The sequence below is a fragment of the Apodemus sylvaticus genome, chromosome 5 (genome assembly GCF_947179515.1).
Source record: "Apodemus sylvaticus chromosome 5, mApoSyl1.1, whole genome shotgun sequence".
In the NCBI taxonomy this organism is placed as follows: domain Eukaryota; kingdom Metazoa; phylum Chordata; class Mammalia; order Rodentia; family Muridae; genus Apodemus; species Apodemus sylvaticus.
The window spans coordinates 154,109,277-154,130,765 of NC_067476.1; the positions used below are offsets into that span (position 1 = coordinate 154,109,277).

Here is a 21,489-nt window from a genome sequence, read left to right on the forward strand (position 1 = left end):
GCCTAAAGCCAAAACCCTTCCTCTTCCTGACTGCTGTCTACATTTCGCCTTGTTTGAGAGCCTGCAGGGTCCATGAAGATGACTTGTGGGTCATCTGGGTCAATTTACTGGCAAGCGTCAGTTTCTGCATCTGTGACTAGAGCTCGAGCTCGTGAGGTAGGAAGCTCCTCACAGGTGACATTCTGCTCAAATTTCTCTTCTACTGATGCCTGGGAGATGGTGGACTGTCTGTCAAATTTCCTCTCCTCTGGTCTCTGTAAACTTGAAGATCATCCCTCAGTTCTAAAACAAAAATGCTCTTCAGGTGCATTTGGGAGAAAATCTAAGACCTGTGCACAGCCTATAGAAGCGTGTGTGGTCCAGCCTCCTCTGCCACCTCCAGCTTCAGCCTCTGCCCGTCCTGGTCTGCCCTCATGACTTCTTTGCTGCTTCTTAAACAGTTTCTCCAACCTTGGGGGCTTTGTACATGTTCTCCCCCGTGTCTTCCTCCTCCTCCGGGTCTTCCCGTGGCTGTCCCCGCCCCGCCCCTTCATCTTTCAGGAGCCACACAAATGCAGAGATTCCTTGTTTGCTTTCCATTACTGTGATAAAATACTCTGACCTAAAGCAGCACAGGGGAGGAAAGGGTTCACTGGCTTCCGTAGTCCACCACTGAGGGGAGTCAAGACAGGAACCTGAAGGCAGGACCCCGTCAGATGTCCCACAAAGTATGACATCTGTCCAAGGAATGCTCACCCACTCACAGCCAAGGAAGCCTAGCAGAAACCACGGAGGACGCTGCTTGCGGGCTCCCACACCTGCTTCTGCTCTGCCAGCTTTCTCAAACAGTTCGGGACCACCTGCCCTAGGGGATGGTGCCACCGTTGGTGGGCTGGGCCCTCCAAGATTGATTAATAATTGAGGCAGTTGCCGATAGATACACTCACAAGCCAGTCTGGTCTAGGCACATTCTCAACAGAGGCTCTCCCTCTGTTGAAACCCTCGGTCCAGTTACCAGCTAAAGCTGACCAGATCACAGGGCCTTGTCTGAGGAGCCTGGCGAAAGCAGAGGGTCTGACGTCACATGGCTTGGTCCTTTCCTGGCAGCAGCGACTTTTAATTCTGCGTTCATTTACTTCCAGGGGAGAAAGCCTGCCTAGCTCTGCCCCGGTGCCTGGGGTGGCACCTGGCACACATAGATGTGTCCCATGAAACTGCTGAAGGACTGAGCAGACAGACCCTGGGTGGAATGCGATGACTGTTCTTGACTAACACAGGGAGTGACTCATCTTCCCAAAGTGCCGTGAAGAGGTTTATTCATGTCTGGGGGAGTCCCCACGTTTGCAGACTCTCTAGCTAAATTCCCTGCTCTTTGGGCTGATCTGCAGGAATGTGTCTCTCTGTCTCCCTGTGAAAGAGACATATCATACCAAGCCAGTCAAACTTACGGCTGGAAGAATGAAGTTTACAACCTTGAGCCTGTGTCGAAAAGACAGCAGTTTGGCAGCCTGTGGAGGCAGTGAGAGAAAGAGGAGGCCAAGCCACGCCCATGGCCCCTGCGGCCACCAGAAGGTCGGAGAGGTGGGGATGTTCCCTTCACACTCAGCTCTCTGGTAGTCTCTTGTGCAGGGTCCTGGCCTGACACCGAAGGACAAGGTGACAGCTGTCTGCTCGGTCGACACAGGCTGCCTGCACTGTGAGAAGACCAAAAAAAAAAAAAAAAAAAAAAAAAAAAAAAAAAAAAAAAAAAAAATCCCACAACAACAACAACAACATCTACAACAACAACAAAAAAAACATATTCCCCGGAGGGGAAACTGAGGGATGAAGAGAGCTTTCAGGAAACCCATGAAAGTCAGGCATGGCGCCCCATACCCACAATCCCAGCCCTCTGGAAAGCCAAAGCAGGAGTTCAAAAGCAGCCCAGGCTACACAGCCAAACCTGCTCTCAGCACTTTCCCGTCAAAGAAACAAAAAGAACACCCATGCAATTATCTGAACACACTCCAAGCAGAAGGGCTAAGGGCCTCCAGGAGAGCTGGTGGCACCTTTGTATCCCCAACCCCAATGACACAGCTCCTCCCAATGCCATGTAAACGCTTCACCAAAGATGGGACACCTGGGAGGGGGGGCGTGTCATAAGAGCTGGCCTCTCCTCTTTCATTGCAACAAAAGCTGGAAGATTCTTCAGGGGCTGCCAGAGTAGCAGAGGGCAGGACTCGTGAAATGCAAACCAGGTCTGAGCCAGCTGGCACCTTACTATGCTAAGGTGAGATGTCCCCATCCTTTGGCCCCTGTCTCCACCAAAAAGCCAGGCAGGTCTCTCTGGAGCTGGACCAAGAATTCTGACTCATTTTTGCCACAGGAGAGAGAGAAAGGAAGAAAAAAAAAAAGAGGTAGACACGATGTGTAACTTTCTGTAGTCTATTTTGGGATTTTAAGATCCAATTTCTTGGGCTGCAAAGAGTGGGTTTTTTGGAGGGCTCTGCACAAGGCACAGGTCTCTGGAGCTGGCTAGACAGGCTGAGACGCTTGTGTCGCAGACCCGGCAAGGCGGGGCCGCTGGAAGATCAACAGATCACATCAGCCTGAAACAAGGAGCTAGTTCTTATAAGGCCCTGTGGCCTGGCACTCATTCACCAGGGATGGAGGCTGGGGGCTGGCCCGTCTGAGTCACCACTCCACTGGAGGCAGCTCAGTTCATTCACACCTTCCTCCACTCAGCAGAGACCTCACATCCAGAAGGGAAGGGAAGGGATGGCTGCCCTGCAGGGAGATTCACGAGGCGTTTGGGGGTGGAAAGCACTCCAGTCTGCTTCATACTCAGATTCATGCTCCCCTGTGGCCAGGGAAGTCCATGGCTAAGGGGCTGTCAAGTCCCTAACCCCTAGCCCAAGGTGACCACAAGTGGGACAGGTAAAGGGCTTGCTCTCCACAAGAGCCCACTCCTTAGAAATCTGCACAGGTGTCGGCACAGATGGCCTCGCTTCTGCAATATTTTGCAACAATGTAGCATTGAAGATCCAGTGTTCTGCACAGAACTTTGGAATAAATACATTGAAACCATGGCAGCTGGAGACGGGATGATCACAACTCCGTTTAGGATCTAGGGCACTTCTCAGCCTCATCACTGGGGACTGATCACCCTCTGTTGTGGGGCACAGGCCCAAGCCTGGCAGCAGGATGCTCTTCTTGATACATTAGATGCCAATGAGGCTTCCCCGACTACGATAAACAAAATACCTCAAGATGCTGCCAAATGCCCTTTGGGGCACAAAGTTATCCTAGTGAGAACTAATATGTGAGGAAGACTCTGTTGGAGCCACAGTCCTGGTTCAATGACAGACAGAGCCCTTGTGCTCCGTGACCTACCTTCTCCCTGACTTTGATACCCTATCGCTGTCCTAGCCTGCCGCACCCGCCCCACTGAGAATCTCTCTGCCTCTTCCCCTGCCTCCATCCTCAAGAGCATTTTCACAGCCTCCAAGGGATCTTCTAAAAATCAGTGAGAGTATATGATTCCCTACTTAAAACTGGCCACAGGGCCATCTGGTGACTAGAGAGTCAATTCAAATCCCATGCGCTGTGTAACCTCGCTAGCTCTGCCTCGCTCTCCAGCTCTGCCCATCCCTGATCCTTCCATATCCCGTCCAAAGCCAGCCATATGCACCTCTCTGCTGTCTCTAAAACATCCTTCCTCCCCTGCCTCAGGGCCTTTGCACGCACAATGCCCACAATCTGCAAGATGCCTGCCTGGACGACCCCAATCAGATTTCTTGCAATCATTCAAATACCTCCCTAAATGGGCACCTCCCCAGAGGGGACTCTCCTAAGAGCCCCAAGAGAAATGTTTTCTAAAATTCTGCAGTGAACACATACTTCTCCTCATCATAAAAAAATCTGAAAAGCAACTCAGGCATTTCACTGGTTCTTGGAGCGCCAACCTCAAGAGAGTCCATTTTATTCTGTGTTTCCTCAGCCCAGGCTCCACCGGCAAAGCAAAGAGCTGAGAACTCTTTCCCGGGAGGGATTTAGAAATGAGGAATCAAAGGCTTTGTTTCCTCCTTGACTAGCGGACCATGGTAACCAGGGAAAGACTGGACTCACCTCAGAGAAAGCAGGGGTCTGGGGACACACAGAGGAGACTCCCAGAGGTCCCAGTTGCTATCCATCACCAGAGTCTTCCTCCAAGCCTGTCCTCCTGCATGCTTACCAAGGCCCTCTCTACCCCCTGAGTCTAAGAAAGGCCTTGCAACTGTTTCTTCAGCACTACCAACTGTGCTAGCCATCACCACCGCTAAGCCTGTTTTCTGTGTAACAGTGGCAGCCATGACCAAGCCAAGAACGGACAGCGTGTGGTACTCTTTGCAGATGAAGGTGGCTGCGTTACTAGTGAAGCCAATGAGGTCTTAGCGGACATGTGTGGGTGACTTAGCGAAGGGTTCCTAAGTGGAAGCGGACCAGGTTGGGGAGGAGAACCCTTTACACTCTCTCCCTTCCACTGCTTGGAATGTAAGTGTGATGGCCACAGCTACAACAGCCGTTTTGGCACCATGAGGTGACCATTGCTAGAACTGGATTCCTGGCGACTTCATAGTCCTTAGCTCTAGGCACTTGCTGTGTAGTTTGGGGTGTCTAGCCAGCTGTCATTTGGGGTTTGTGGTTGACGCAGCCAAACCTAAGCCCAGCTAAGGTCCATCTTCATGGTGACATGTCCTCTACGCTGAGGAAGGCTCTCACTTAAAGACACCCCAGGTGCACAGAGGGAGCAGGTGCCTGGGTGTTGTCTCCACACAGACCTCGGATGCCAGTGCGCTGCCCCACAAAGGGCTCTTAGCTTTCACTTTGATTTTGATTTTCATTTTGAGAGAGTGTCTCACATAGCCCAGGCTGGCCTCAAACTTACTATGTAGCCAAGGATGACTCTGAACTCCTAATCCTCCTGCCTCTACCTCCCAAGTGCAATGACTAGAGGTATCTATGGAGCACCATGTATCTATAGTTCCTGCAGTGCTGAGAACAGAACCTCGAGGATGCTAGGCCAGGACTCTACCAACTGAGCCACAAGCCCAGAAGGGCTTCTTTAAACTGCTGTCTCTAAAAAGCCAGACCTGAGAGTCCCCAAGAAGGACACTGCCATAAATAGCATCGTATGCTAGTGCCCAGACCCAGAGTGGGAACCGGCCCCGGCCCCCAGACCCCCACCCCCACCCCATCTCCTTGACATTTCACTAGAGGCAAGGGTGGGAAGCAGGGAGAAGGTGGCTGTCTGACCCTCTCGGGAGAGATGATGGAGCTCACTGGAAATAAAATCCCTGCTTACTTTCTGTCTGGTTTCCGAATTGCTTTTTCCTGGTCCCGCGGTGCCAGCCCTGGCTGCTTTCTGATGACTTAAAATTCAAGGCAACTAATGTTTGCTGAGCAGTGTCTGGCCAGCGGCAGGGCCGTGCTGGGGGAAATGTGTACAGCGGTGGGGGTGGGGCCTATAATTAAACATAACAACAGTGGCGCTGCCGGGCTGCCGCCGCACAGCGAGGGTCTGGGAAAGGCTGCACGCTGTCAGCCCACTGGCCCCTCTGAGCAGTCCCAAAGGGACGCGACTGAAGTGCAGAGAGGGTGGACAGTTCTCTCATGGTCACACAACCAGGAAGACAACGGCCAGTTTTGGGACCAGACAAGCTTAGCTCCACAGCCCATTTCGGTGACTGTTACCTTGACAGCGGGGATCAAAGTTCACCAGCAAGCAGCCGGGACCTCGATCCCCCAATGTCAGTCAATCTCCAGTCACGACGGTGGACTTTTACTGGAGTATTAATGATTTAATCTTTAACATTTTCCCCCATCTTTACTTGCAGAAATTATTTAAAAAAGAAACCTTCTGCCGCCACTGGGAACAGGACAACCATCACAAATCAAAGACATTCACAAAACGGAGGTACCGGGGCCAGTGAAATGGCCCAGCAGGTAGAGGAGTTTGCAGCCAAGCCTGAAGACCTGAGTTCAAATCCTGGGACTCACATGGTAGGAGAGAACCACCTCCTAAAAGCTACCCTCTGACCTCCACAGGAGGCATGTGTGCACTCCCACAAGCACATATACACATGCATGTGTGCACAAAACGAGCAAGCACACTTTCTAAAGCAATGACAACGATGTCCTTGACTATGATGGGTAAAAATGCTGAGTGACACAATAGCTAACATCGGCTCTCCCCAGTTCAAAGAATGCTAAGTTGTGCATCCATCTGGGAAGGTGCTACATTCGAGTGTATCTGGGGCTGTGGAGCTGCACACAGTGGGAACTGCACATAGCAGCAAGCCACTGTCCTGGAGACCAGCGGATCATCACCAAGAGAGTTAAGAAAGCTGCCCAGCTTGCCTCACGCTGGGGTCCTCAGCAAACCAGTGCAGAGAGCTAGACATCTCTGCCACTGAGCTGTGACTGCAAGGAGAGGACACATGCGGCCACCATGGGCCTGACAGAACAGTTAATATACTTTTCAGAAATTGGTGCTGGCGCTCCTCCCAGGCTGTCTGTCTGTCTGTCTTCCCTGCTTCAGGGTGTGTCCGAGAGGTGAACAGTGGGGGTGGCGGCAGGGGAGGGGCAGAGATGTGGAAGAGCTTACCCAACTAGGAGTCATTGCCCTGCCTGCGGAGCAGGAAGAGGAGCAATGCCCCCCAGTACTGGGGTAGAAGCTGAGACAGGAGGATTGCTGCAAGTTCAAGGACAGCCTGAACCTGACAGACACAATGTCCATTGCAAGACCCTGTCTGAACAGAAAGGAGGCTCCTGTTTACCATATCACCTGGGCCAGTGTTCCTTATGGTCCCCACCCCCAAGAGCCCCAGCCTGGCTCTAATCCCAACTCACTCGTCCCCCTGTGCAGACACGGACCTGTGAATAGGTCCTCATCCCTGAGCACAGGACACCACTGCACAGTGAGACGGTGCGTGAGCGTGAGCGAGCCCTGGCGTGTGGCAGGCACCGGAGGCACAGTCATCCATCACCCTTCTCGATGAAATGTGGGAAAACAAACGACAGACCGGGGCTGGCCCCGGTTAACGAGAACCAAAGACAAAGCCCAGTGCGGAGCCTTCCTCTCCAGTGTTTCCCTTTTCCCTTTTCCGGCCTGGAACCAGCCACGGGGCCAAGATAAGGGGCTGTGGTGGCAGAGGGTTTCAAAGGCACCGCTGGAAGCGGCGGCACCCAGGGCCCAAGGGCCAGGCCAGCCTTGCTTGCTTGCTCGGAAGAGCTTTAAACTCACTAACACGCAACCAACCCGGGGAGGAAGCGCCTGGCCAGAGGGCAGTCAGCTCCCTTAGGAGGCTCACTTTCAACTGGCTCCAAGTGGCATCCGCACTGTCAGCCGCCTGTCAAGGCCGGGGAGGGTCTTTCATGTCTCCATATCCCCATCCTCCACCGAGTCTTGTGAGCACGGCATAGTAGCATCCGTGCTGGCGTTGGCAGCAGGCTCTCTGGGCCCAGTGGGTGTGAATTGCTGGGCCCCTGGGAACCCACGCAGTTTCCATAAAGTCAATGAACTCCTCTGTCCCCAGCTTTGTCACCCGCAAGAGACCCAAAGGGAGCAGAGCCACATGCAAATCCCAACTGCAAGACAGACAGAGGCTTGGATGATCACGCAGATACTCAGGCTGTGTGGCCCACTGGTCAGGACGAGAAGCACGCTGGTCTGCTCGCAGGGCGCCTGTGCAGACGAGGCTCGTGGAAGGACTGCCAGCACACAGTAGGTACCCAGCACACAGTAGGTGCCCAGTACGTGTCCCCCTTCGACTTCTGCATCACCCCTCTTACTCCTCCCGGGGCCACGAGTGAGTTTAGAATGAGCGTTCCATCTGAGGTGTGAATTGGTGATAATTCAGAGGAAAGCCTTTGACTTTGCAGATGGGGACCTGAGAGTGTCTTGTGGGAGGGGTGGGGTGGGGGTGGGGGATGTGGTATTCTTCATGTTGTCGGGGTCAAAGGTCTCTCACCACTCCAGGACCTCTCCATCCTGTGAGGATGCCCCACTTCCAGATCCTCTCCCCAGGCTGTGTAGAGGCATGGTCACCAGGCCCAATGCCACCATCAACCAGAAGGCTGTCCAGGCTGCTTCTCCAGGGGATGGAGTGACAGAAACAGGACAGTACTGCTCATCTGCAATCCTGTTACCCATGCTGACCTCAGCCCCAGGTCCCCATGCAGGAATCTCCCCGCTGCCCTGGAGGGTAGGAGGTTAACAAAGAGTGGACCCAAGACAGGCTGCCTCCGGCTGCTGACATGGTTGGGCCTGAGATTCGTAAGGCTAGAAAACACTAGCCACACACTGGGCTGCGAGTATATGAGGTAACACAGTCACTGCCTTGTGGGCGGTGGGGACAGCTAGCAGGGGCAGCTCCTGAAGAGAGTTCCAAGGACTCAGTTAACCTCCTGCCCAGGACTACCAGCAATTTAAACCCCCTCCAAACCATCAACGTTCCTTGGTGTACCCATCGGCCTTGCTGTAGGCCCTGGCATTGAAGCAACCAGAGACCACTGCGGCCTTCACCCCAAGAATGAGCCCTGTGCTACACACATCATCCCTACCATAGTCCAGAGAGGCTGGGGAAGCTGCCAGAGATGCCCAGCACAACAGAGCAACGAGAAGTCGGCTGTTCAAGCCAAGCCAGGCAGTGGTGGTGCACGCCTTTAATCCCAGCACTCGGGAGGCAGAGGCAGGCGGATCTCTGAGTTCAAGGCCAGTCTGGTCTATAGAGTGAGTTCCAGGACAGCCAGGGCTACACAGAGAAACCCTGTATCATAAAAATAGAAACAAAACAAAACAAACAAAGGCAAGTCCAGATGGTAGCTGCTGCCACGGTTCCTTCTACACGCTCATCTTGGCCATTTTCTCTCTCCTGGTGGTGGAAATCAAGCCCTAGAAGCCACACCCTCTGCTGGTAACTCATTCCCTCTACTACCCAGCTGCCCTCCCTCACCCATCTCTGCTTCAAGTAACCTGCAAGCTCCCTGTGTGCAGCTGACCCTTGGTAAAGCCTTGTCTGACTAAACAAATGTGGCCATCCAGCCTGGCTAGAGATGGGAACACCACGGAGTGGGGGTTGGGGGGGCATCACTATCCTCTGCAGCTTGGCTGGAGTTTGAGACAGGATAAAGGGTCTCCCACTAAGAAACATCCCTCCAGCCCAGCTCTGACAGGGGATGAGAGCTCCCCAGGCCGGGATCCACAGCCAGGTCCCAAACACATCATAGCAACTTCCTCCCTGGCTGGTGCACTTCCGAAGTCACAGAGTCCTACAAACCACGTCCACACCGGGGTCCGGAGTTGTGCACTCAGACCAAGCCTTTCCCCACCAAGAAAACTGACAAACCCACCATAAGAAGACCCAAACAGAAAAGGCGTCAAAGGACAAGTCCACAGCCTACGTGGTGCACATATACGGGAGGAACGCTTTGGGGTCAACCAGACTTCTTTTGTCTTGGGTTTTTTCTTGAAATACACTATCACTATATAGCCAAGACAGGCCTAAAACTCACAGCAATCCTCCTGCCTGACCCTCCCATGCACTAGATCAGAGTTGAGCACACCATCCCAACACAATATGAGGCTGTAATTTTTTTTCCTCCTCGTGATTCCTACTGGAAGTCCCTGACCTAGCTAGCCCTAGGTTCTCCTTCTTGGTTCCCACCCAGCCCCACACCATCGGGTTCCCTAGGGACAGTCGCTGTGTCCAGCTTCAACTCACTCTGCCCTGTGCTCACAAAGGAAAAGGGGGGAGTGGGGCGGAGGGGGTGCCTCGGAACAGGAAGGGGAGGTGAGACGGGCAGCCTGCTCACGAAGCACAATGAACAAGCCTGCTCCCTTGTTCGGAGTCAGGCCCGGGACCCCCAACCCGAGCCCAGCCCTAAAAGCATTAGTTCAAAGTTAAAGTTAGCCACACGCAACATCGAAGCCCCAAGGGGAACTCAGGGCTCAAAGACAATGCTCCCTTTGACTGCGAACCGCAGGGGAACACCCACAGCATACTTCTCGATTAAAAAAGGAAAGTGAAAAAGGAGGTTTTTTTCCTTCCGTCTTCTTTATCATCTTATAAAACTAACTTGTGCTCAGCCCAATGTAGTCACAGCTTCTGTGAGCCTCAGGCCAGCCCAAGGCATGCGGGCCACAGAGGCGAGGGCTCTGAGAAGCCTGGCTATGGCCTGGTGAACTGACGTGCCCCCATGAATCATTGCAGCTTCCTTCCTCCGCTTCCTTCAGTACAGGAAAGCCACCGGGGGCCAGCCTGCCTCGCACGCCTAGTGCCCAACACCCAGGGCACGGTGCATCTGAGAGGCTGAGCAAACGGGGCTTCCCAGGGCCCCTGAAGAGGCAAGGGGGACCCTCAGACTACCCTTCACATAGCTGACTAAATGCCTACGGTGTGACAAGTGGCCAGATGAAGGGTGTATGGGGGCGATAGAGGCAGGGCCAGACTGTAAAGGGACACACAGCAAAGACACCGAGAGTGACAGGGGAGCTGCTGACAGAGGGGACAGATGAGGGGCAGCCACTGGATGGCACATGTCTCCGTCTCCACATCCTGCAGGTTGGAGGGTAGCCTGAAGTTGCACAGTAGCTGACCTTCCTCATTTGCACGCATCAAAGCACACACCATCTTACATCGCACAGTTACTAGAACCTGTCTCAACCTTTGTGCCAACCTAGCATCCAGGAGGCACTTGCCAGAGCCCTGTTTTAACAGTTCCTTGGGCTGCTGGGAGCTTAGCTCTTCCAGTGTGTTACAAAAATAAATAAATAAATAAATAAAATAAAATCTCTGTCAGGCAGTGGTGGCACACACCTTTAATCCCAGCACTTGGGAGGCAGAGGCAGGCAGATTTCTGAGTTTGAGGCCAGCCTGGGCTACAGAGTGAGTTCCAGGACAGTCAGGGCTACAGAGAGAAGAAGCCTGTCTCAGAAAACAAACACAAAAACAAAAACAAAAAAATCTCTGAAGTGTTACAGCAAAACTCATGTGGAAACCAAAACTCCTAATAATCCCAAGCAAGCAATGTCCTCAGAGCCTTCAAGATGACCATACCCCCTCCCCACACTCCAATTCTGCCCAAATGTTGCCTGGGGAACATGCCTCGCCTGGGGAACATGCATCGACTGGGGAACAGGCAGAGGCCCAAAAGAGGCTGCTCATTTCCTCCTCCTCCTCCTCCTCCTCCTCCTCCTCCTCCTCCTCCTCCTCCTCCTCCTCCTCCTCCTCTTCTCTCTCTCTCTCTCATCTCTTATTCTCTCACTCTCAGCCTCTCTCTTACCCTCTGGGGCTCCCCTCCCCTTCCCCCTCTCTCCACGTGGTCACGGCCGGCCTCTACTTCTCTACTCTCTCCCTCTCTCTGCCTTTCTCTGCCTCTACAACCCCCTTAACTCCACTCCCCATGCCCTGAATAAACTCTCTTCTATACTACACCTTTGTGTGTGGTCCCTCTGGGGGAAGGGATGCCTCGGCATGGGGTACGCTGGGGCACCCCCTTCCCCCACCCACAGTAGAACATATTCTCTCGCCTCTTTCTCTTTTTATGATCACAGCACTTACAACCCCCTGTAGCCCCTCCCACTCTTTTCTTTCTTTCTTTCTTTCTTTCCTTTTCTTTCTTTCTTTCTTTCCTTTTCTTTCCTTTTCTTTCCTTTTCTTTCCTTTCACCCTTGACAGACTACAGATTGTGCATCTCCTTCCATCAGAAGTGAAGGTCAAGCCAATCTGTCATCCCCATCTTCTTGCTCTACGGAGGGCAAGACCAAACATCCTTCAGGCGCTGAAGGCAGGCCACATGTCCCTGTCAATAGTACTCACCCCGCCACAATAATAGCAAAGCCACGACAGCTGCCATTTAAATGAGGGGATGTGCTGTGTGCTAAAACAACTTTATCTGGAAAGGCAAATGGGGGGCCACACTTGGCTACATGACTTGAAGACCTCTCCCTCAGAAGGCCACCTCTCGGGAGCTAACATGCACATGATCACTGGCGCTATAGGCTGTCTCTCAAGCAGCCCACACCTCCACCACGTTCTCAGGGCATGCCTGAGCCGCACCCACTGTGGGATTAAGGAGTATCTAGCACAGGGCTGGAGGCATGTCCAGGACCTAATCAACACTCACTAGGTAGCAAAGACTGCCAAGAAAACAATCCTTGCCCTGCACAACGGCCGGTTGGTACGCTGCACCCACACACCGCACTTGGGCAATCCTGTGTCCCTGTGCCACTTTTTGATGGACAAAGAAGGGGTGCAGGGGTGTGGTTGAGCAGGGGTATAAGGCTGGCTCAGTGGACATGCCTCGGCTGGGGAACAGGCAGAGGGGAGGGTTCCTGAACACTCCTGATGCAGGTTCCTGATGTGGCCTTTGTTGGGTGACATGACAGCTTTCCTATGACTATCAGATGGGAATTTGGGATTCCAGCAGAGGTCCAGGGGTCTCAGGGGAATGTAAAGCCTCTGGGGTTCCTGCTAAGTCCGTTAGACACCCTAATGCTGCCTCTGATGATGATGGTGAGGACCACAGACTCAACCCCGGGGCAGGGGATGCTCTAGAAGGTGGTAGCCAAGGCTCCTGGCAGAAGAGGCAGCCACCAAGGTTGCAGGGGAGGCTCTGTCCCGTGCAGCACCTTGGTGCTTGGATTCTCATCGGAGCTGTGCAGTTCTTGCCCCGCAGGAACCAGTGTGGCCTGCGCTCAGTCCCGTGTGAAGCTAAGCTCGCTTTCTCCCATTAGCTGTTAGGGAAACTGAGGCCACAGGAGGCCTGGTTCTTCTCATCCCACCATAGAGGGGTGGGGTAGAGGCAAGCCTCATGTGTGTTGTGGCCCGGGTCTGTGGTTACCATTTGAACTTGGCACAGCCTGCATCCAATAGTATCTACTGGGGCAGTGGGAATGCCAGAGCCAAGTTCAAGCTGTGTAGACTCCCCGTGCTCCTTTCCAGGCCTAGACATGCTGGGAGCACCCCAGCCACCCACACCCAGGAGCCTGCATCTCCCTGGGACTCTGTATTGTCGCCCCGTGCTTCTGTCTACTTGGTGCAAACCTAGACGTGCCTAGAAGAGGGACCCTGGAGAAAATACACACACACACACACACACACACACACACACACACCAGATTAGCCTCCAGGCATGCTTGTCTGTAGGACATTTTCCTGATTGGTGATGGATATAGGAGCGGCCAGCTCACTGTGTTAGCTTTGCAGACCCCCACCCCCGCCCCCCAAGATGGCCGTGAATTATAGCAGGCTGAGCCAACTGTGGGAAACAAGTCAGTGAGCAGAGTTGCTTCAGAGCCTCTGCTTCAGAGCCTGCCTCCAAATCCCTGCCCTGAGTCCCTTCAATGAGAGACTATCATCGCTGAAGTGAGATAATCCTCCCCTCCCCCACGCTCCAGGCCAGTTTCAGCTGGTGTTTTCTTCTCAGCAGAATAAACCTACCTAAGACACCCAACCTACACCTGGGAGCAGCCTCTGGCCAGGCCTTCAACACTGGCAGAGCAGGAACCTCTCTGCACCACCAAGTTCTGCCTAGAAATACTAAGAGGCTTCTACACAGGGGAAGGTCTATGAGCAGTGCCCAACCTCACTGGCCAAACGCATCCCTTCCTCCCACATTATCATCAAATGGTCCAAGAAAGCTGGGCGAGGCAGAAAGCTGGGCGCTGAGGCCAGGAAGGCACCCGTAAACGCATGGCAACTGGGAGAGAGACGTCAGCCTCCGCCAGGAAGGATGGGTGCTCTGCGATCCTTCATGTGAGGGCTGGGGACAAAGCCTGGTGATATCATTGCTAATCACATCGGAGGCCCTGGGTTCAGGCTCCAAACCAACAAAAGAGGGAACATACACATATACATGCATGTGAATGGTTACGTAGAAAACATTCATACGTGTGCACACGTGTCTACAAATATAGAGGAATCACAGAGAGGTTTACGGACATGTGCATACATGTGCATGGTTACATGTGAAACATACCATTTCTCCATGTATGTTTATACTCATGTGGGCACACTCAGAGTCCCTTCTCACTCCATACACTGGATGAGGGCCGACCAAGAGCCAAAGTCCCCAACAGGCAAGATTCAACTCTAAACTCAGGCTCCCCGGTGGAGGAGGCACGCCCCCCCCCCCCCGACCTCCTGAAGCTGGGTTCATGTCTGAGGACTGGGATGGTGAGGGCAGTGTCACAACACCATTTGGGAACAAGGGTAGCAGAGGTAGCACAGAGCACAAGCTGAGGCGGGCATGGCGCTGGTCTCACACCGTTACCAAGAGTAACAGGCGCCCAGCTCAGGGTGGAGAGAGAGACCTAGACCACCTTGTGGGAGGCAGCACTGGTAGCTTTATCCACCAAGGATGCCACAGGGGGAAACTGAGGCATACCTCGAGGTGTCTACACACCCCAGTACTACTCCATGTTTACTCAATCTCTGCAGGGACCCTGTGAGGACAGCGCCAGTGTCACCCCAAGGAGACCAGTGTCAACAGAGAGGGCACAACCTCCTGGGAGCTCCCACATCCTCACCTGCAAACAAAGCCAATGACAGCTTCTGGGTGAGGGCGCGGCACGGGCAGTGTGCTTGCCAGCGAGGGCGAGGCCTTGGCCCAGCGTGCCACTCCAGATAAGATGTTCCACGGGGAAGTCCCTCTAAGTGCTACCCATTGCTTTAGTAACAGAGAAGAGATAGAAATTCTGCCTGAGCCCAGGCATAGATTTAAGACCACTAGGGTCCACCAGGGGCTGAACCCAACCATCTTTGACATTCATGACTGTCCCAGAACCCCTGAGAAGCCATCACTTCCACTGACCCGCCCAACCTCCCTGTCTGGTTAATAAGAGCTGTCGACAGAGCTGGCACCACCCAAGTCAGCTTGGAGACTCATTCAAGGCGCCATTAGAAAATGTTGCCTGTTCTGCCCAGGCCTCGGCCGCATACCCGCGACACCCACAGAGCATCTGGAGCCTCGCTCGCTCGCAAAGGCCAGCTGAGGACAAGAGAGATAGATTTGCAGATAGGGTCACTATTCATTCTCTCTCTCTCTCTCTCTCTCTCTGTGTGTGTGTGTGTGTGTTTCTCTGTCTCTCTCTGTCTCTGTGTGTGTGTCTTTGTTTCTTTCTTTGTTTCTGTCTTTCTCTCTCTCTATATATATCTTTTGTGTCTGTCTCTCTCTATCTCTGTCTCTGTGTGTCTGTGTCTGTCTGTCTGTCTCTCTCTATCTCTCTGTCTGTCTCTCTGTATGTCTCTGTCTTTCTGAGTGTGTGTCTGTCTCTCTCTGTGTCTCTCTGTCTTTCTGTGTCTCTGTCTTTCTCTCTCTGTGTGTGTCTGTGTGTATGTGTGAGTGTCTGTCTCTCTCTGTCTCTCTGTCTCTGTCTCTCTGTGTGTCTCTGTCTTTCTCTCTGTGTGTGTATGTGTCCTGAGTGCATGGGTGTACACTCCCATATGTACACATGGAAAGGGCGCAGCAGGATATGAGGGCTTTTCCTCCATCACTCCTACCTTGCCGTCCTGAGAGAACCTCTTAGTGAATTAGAAGCTGACCATTTGGCTGGGCTGACTAGACATCAGGCTCTCAGGGTCCTCTTGTCCCTGTTTACCAAGCCGAGACTACAGGCCGACACAGCTGTCCCCAGTGTTTTACATGGGTGCTGGGGATATGAAGTCAGGACCTCGTGTCTCTGGATAAATGGTCTTTCTTGCCACTGAGCCATCTCCCTAGCCAACAGTCGCTCTCTTTTGAAGGACTACTTAGCCAGAGGCTTCTTTCCCACAGGCTCCCCAGGAGGGTCTCCCGTGGGGAGGACAGAGACTAGGGCAGAGCCCGACACACAACTCCTTGTACAGAAAGTACTACACAGCCACAAGGGCACCCCTGTAAGCTGCTGCAGAAGAACCTTCTAGAAATCTGCCCCAACTCACTCATGTCAGCCCCCACAACTGGAGGTCCCATAGGTAATCGGATGCCACCCCTCTTCTGTGCCTATGTCATTTCAGAGCCATCTGGGAGCAGCAGACATCACCACATGGATGGACACGTAAGGAGATCGGCAAAAGCCAAGTCAAAGCTGATGCCGGAGCTCCGGCCTTCCCCCCCCCCCCCCACTTCCCAGAGCTCCTTGCTATATCTACTAACTGGGACTGAGTCTCCTAATCCTGGTAAGTGTGGAATCTGATCGTGTATGCAGCCAGAAACAGCCAGACGCAGAGGGCCAGCAGCACATGCAAGGGCCCAGCTATGTCCATGGCCCTGTCTCGCTGAATCTGAGGCTCATAGATTGCACTAGTCAGCAAGCCTCGGGGACCCTCCAGTCTCCTGCTTATGGTACTGAGAACCAAAGGGCCCATTCTCCTGGCAAGCCCTCTAACACTGAGCTGCATCCCAGCCCCACATCCTGATAGCTCTCCACAAGACAAAACCGTCTAAAAGATGAAGCCCCCCGAAGCTATCCCTAGTACCCCAGAGCCAGCAGGAGGCAGCACCCTCACCCCACACACCCCGCTCCCTCTCTTCTCTCAGTGAACAGCACAGCCCTAGGTTTCTGGTCCCTCGTGGCCACGTCCAGCCATCGCCACAGCCTGGGTGAGCGCAGGCAGGCTGCTTCAGTGCTGTGCCCCAGTTGTGCTGTCTGTAAAATGAGCACGGTAACCCTACCACCTGTGCTTCAGGGTGTCGCCACAGACTAAATAGGTCACTGAGGAAAGCTCACAGCGAGTGTCACTCTTAGGACAGACAACACACGTGCTCAGCAAGAGCCTGAGGTTGCCTGCTCTCTCCCTCTGGGAAACAATGAATTCTCCAGCATGCCGGAAGCCTTGACACTCTGTCTAGACCTGAAGGAACCGGGGACACTTGGGCTTCTGAGAGAGGTGTGAGACACAGCCCTCCTCCCCTGGGTGTTTTTTGGGGAGAGGAGCTGAGTAGACACACACACACACACACACACACACACACACACACATACACACACACACACACACACACACAGCGACCCCACCGTTTTGGTGTCATCCTGGGGCCAACACAGCCATAGAAGCCGCTCCCCCCTCCCTCAGGCAGGTCACACAGACACAGATGGCCAACAGATGCCCAAATCCTGAGCTGTGCACGCAATAATTTTTATTGAACTGCTAATGCCATAAAGGCCTGGGAGAGAGGAGAGAAGCGAGAGCAGGACTCGGGGGCAGCTTCTCCTAACAGTGAGTCTGCATTCACACGCCGCTCCACCCTACTTTCCCCATCTTTATCTTCTGATAATTGGCCTGGGTTGGGTCACATACAAAGCGCTTCCCACATACACAGAAAACAAAGGAGTCTGCATGGGATAGACAGGGTGCCATCAGCTTCCACGGTCGCCAAACACAAGGTTAGCCCACACAGCTACAGTTAGCCCAACCAGGAAAGCATGCCACGGAGTGCATGTGAAGGTCACAGGACAGCTTTTAGAAGTCACTTCTCTCCTTCCCACGTGGGTCTAAGGGATGGAACTCAGGTTATCACGCTCGGCCGCACACATCTGCAGAGCCACCTAACCAGCCCTAACTCTTCTTTTTATTGAGTTTGATTTCGGGTCTTCTCTGTAGGGACAGAGACTAAGGAACTTATGAACAAATAGTCCCCAGCCACCTCAGGACACCCCTCCTCCCCCAAACTCCTCTTCTGAAGTCTGAAACAGGGGAGCCTACCCCCTCCCCTCCCCCACCCAGCCAAGTCTGCCTTACTCCCCTACCCCACACCCAGGACCCCATGAGCCTCCACAGATGTCAGCACACCGGTTGTACCCCAACAAGTGACCATCCACAAGACCCACTTCCTATCACACATCTAAAAAGGAAACGGGAAGTCCTGAGCTCACGAACTTATCGGAGAAGACCACACACACACACACACACACACACACACACACGCGTGGGGCTGCCTGAGGGGTGCTGTTCCTTAAGCTCACCAGGAAAGGGAACTCAGCTGGCTTTTCTCCCTGAAGGAGCACAGCTTCAGAGTGAGTGACCGGCTGAGATCCAAGAGAGGATCCTGAAGGCCTCTAGCAGTCTGCAAGCTTGCTGGCTCCCCAGCTCCTGACAGGAGGAACCACCTGAACAGGCGCTTGGGAGCAGCTCCTGGCTCACAAAGCTGAGACCCACTGCCTGAGATGAGGGGACAGTCAGGGTCGTGCCTCTGTGACAAAGTCCTGAGAGCCTCATGCTTCCTCCAGAACTCCATTTTTTTTTTTTTTTTTTTTTTTTTTTTTTTTTTTGGTTTTTCAAAACAGGGTTTCTCTGTGTAGCCCTGGCTGTCCTGGAACTCACTCTGTAGACCAGGCTGGCCTCAAACTCAGAAATCCGCCTGCCTCTGCCTCCCAAGTGCTGGGATTACAGGCGTGCGCCACCACTGCCCAGCCCTCCAGAACTCTTGAGTCTAGATCCCACAGGTGTGCTGAGATTTCAGATGTGCATGGCCATGCCCCATTTTGTAGTGCTGAGGTTGGAGCGCAGGGCTACACACCCACAAGGTGAGCAATCCACCAGAGCAGCCACGTGCCACATCCCCGGCCACACCCTTGGCCACAGTCACGTGCCACACCCCGACACTAAGATCCCTATTAAAATCTGCTTCCCAGGCTAGAACTGGAGTGTCCACGGTTCACTTTACGGCAAACACACTCTGCTCAATAAGGTTTTAAATTATAATCCACCTAGCGTCTTCTGAAGGAAACGAGCAGCCTTTGAAACTTCACTCTGCGAAGCGACGGGCCAGAAGAGGGATGTGAACTTTGAATGCAGAGCAATAGTGTTCCTCTGGACTCAACATCCAGCCAATCCCTTTCTGGAACTTTCCACAGCCCAGCCTTAGATGGATGGCGTAAAGGCCTCACTGAGAGCCAGCGCTTCCTCTGTCTCTCCCCTGATCCCTGCCGCTATCACGTCTACTCCTGATTCTGAGGCCAAACGGAGCCCAGCTTCTCACGTGGCTTCTGCGCCACAGGCCTCAGCCTACAGTGGTGGTGTGATCCTCTGGTCAGAGTCAGTCAGAATCCTCAAGGGGAGCAGGCATTGGGCCAGGGTCAGAGCCAGGACAGGAGGTGACGTTGTAAAGAGAGAGTAGACAGGAGGCATGGGCTCCAGGTTTCTCCACAAGATGGAAGTCAGGCTGAGGTGTCCGCAGATGACCAGCAAGGTCCCGAAGCAGCTGATAACTCTGTCACCGAACAGCAGTGACCTCGAGCAAGCTCTGAGATCTCACCCGGATAAAAATGGAGTGAGCCTCATGTGTGGTAAGCACATCCAAAATGCTCATCATTGCGCTAACTGTAAAATCTGGATCCCTGTCATACTAAGAACCTGGAACCTTGCCTGATCCGCAGCAGGAATCCAAGAAATAAGCACTAAGGGACCAGTGAATGAGACAGCTCGTGCGTGTGCCAGGACGCACGGAGCCCTTGGAAGGAGTCACCCAGCCCCCTTCCTCTTGTTCCACAGGGACAGCAAGAGCCTGAGTGTTCTGTATCCTCTTCCTCATCTACACCCCTCTCCCTGGCAACCCTGGTCCTATATCCCTCCCCCACCTTAAATCCCCCAACCCTCCCCTTCCCCTACCCCTACCCCCCTACTCCCCCACCCACCCACCCACCCACCCCACCCCCACCCTGCACGTTCCAGTTACACTAGCCTCTTTCTGCTCCTCCTCTTAAGCACCCTGGGTACAATCTGCTCCCTGCCCTCCCCCACCCCCAGTTTCCTGAGTCCTCAATCCCAGCCCCCTCCTCAAAGAACTCCACTGACCTCTGCCCTATCCACACCCACGCCCCTGTGTCACAGGCCCAAAGCCCCAGAAACTTTTCCGTCCTTTCTCTTGACACGATTAATCCATCCACCGCCCTCCAGACCCATCGCTGTCTCCCCATCTCTGCCTGGATTCAGAGCCGGTCCCAGCAGATGGCGCAGATGTAGGGTACGCCCCACAAATGAATCCACTGCTGGGTGGACCGTGAAAGCCACCCCCAGGCCCTTGCTTTCTGCGGGGCACTCTGACGCTATCCTTCCTCTGCGGTACCCAGAAGCTGCCTCGGACCTCCCTTTCCCCTCATCTGCCTTTAGTGAGCTTCTCCATGGGACCCGGCCTCCCGGCAACCTGCGGGCCAGGGTCCCCTCCTCAAGCAACTAAGCCTTGCCAATCATAACAGATTTTTCTTCTTTTTAGGGAAAGTAGTCTTAAGGGGTCTTAAGGGACGTTAAAACAGCTGGTAGGTAAGCAGCCCTCCTGCCACAGAGACTCAAAACTAGACTAAAGGTCACAAAGCCACCGGCTGTGGGCAATGACAGCACATGATAGACAGTGGTCCTGAGGAAAGGGACACCCATAAGGTAGGTCGCGGTCCCGAGGGCATGGACGCCCATGAATCAGGTCAGTATGTGTCTGGCCTTCCAGGCCTGGGGCCTGAGATCAAACATCGTGGGGTCCCCCTGAGCCAACAGGGTAAACGTCAGCCTCTCTGGTGGCTGCAGCTGGAATCCATGGGAGGCATCAGAGAGCCTTGGCCAAGGGCTGTGTAAGCACAGAGGGCAGCCATGATGGGGACAGGAGGGGACTTAAGAGGCTGCAAGCAGAGTGGGACTGACCCCCTCCAGAGTGGGTGTCACTGCGTGAGTGACGCTCCGGAGTGGCGCTGACCTACCAATCAATCTTCCCGAAGCGAGGCCTTGGAGTCGGGGCACCATCATTCAGTACTTCCCTACCCACTTAGAACCCCAAAACCGGTGCTCACCGAGATCCACCAGATCAGACTGCCCAGGGTGCGCTCCAGGCAGTGAGAAGCAACTGAGGCTTCCCACAGGTGCCCTCTAACCAGCATGCTCAGCGTGGCCAGCCAGTACGGGGGCTGACCGCCATTGGAGGATGACAACCAAGTCCAGGGTACACTGCCCCACGTCACAGCAGAACAACCGAGGGACACAGGAAAGGGGGAGGGGAGTCTTAGGCTCTGGGAAAGGAACCTGGTTCTAGGGCTGCCAGGTCGGGGAACAGGCTGTGCCAGGATTTTCCATTTTCCCCCTTCTCCTCGGCATATATTAATTATACAGAACAATAGGGCTTCATGGTGGTTTTGTTACACTTGTGTAGGGAATGCTTTGATCGCTGTCAGGAGTCCTGAGCTAGGGCGACACACCCAGTGCACTTGGGGAGAATTTTAGGATTTGGAGGTTGTTTGTCTTCTGGTCTCTACTCCTGTACTTCTGTTTTATAATTTCTAAGAAAGCTTCTTCCTTTTCTTTTCTTTTCTTTTCTTTTCTTTTCTTTTCTTTTCTTTTCTTTTCTTTTCTTTTCTTGGAGTGGGGGTGGGGGGTTGCGGTGGAATACAACATCTCTCTATGTAGCCTTAGCTGGCCTGGAACTCACAATCCCCCTCAAAGATGCTTATAAATGCAACGTCCAGGTCCCTACCATACAGTAGCTCCACAGTAAGATACAGTTTCAATGTGTAGAAGATTCTAG

At 53.6% G+C, this 21,489-nt stretch overlaps 1 protein-coding gene across 4 annotated transcripts in view; it reads right to left on the minus strand.

Moving 5' to 3' along the window:
* Nfatc2 (nuclear factor of activated T cells 2) overlaps window positions 1–21,489 on the minus strand; it is a 117,009-nt gene that overhangs the window by 70,781 nt on the left and 24,739 nt on the right. The gene's annotated exons all lie outside the window — the stretch shown is intronic.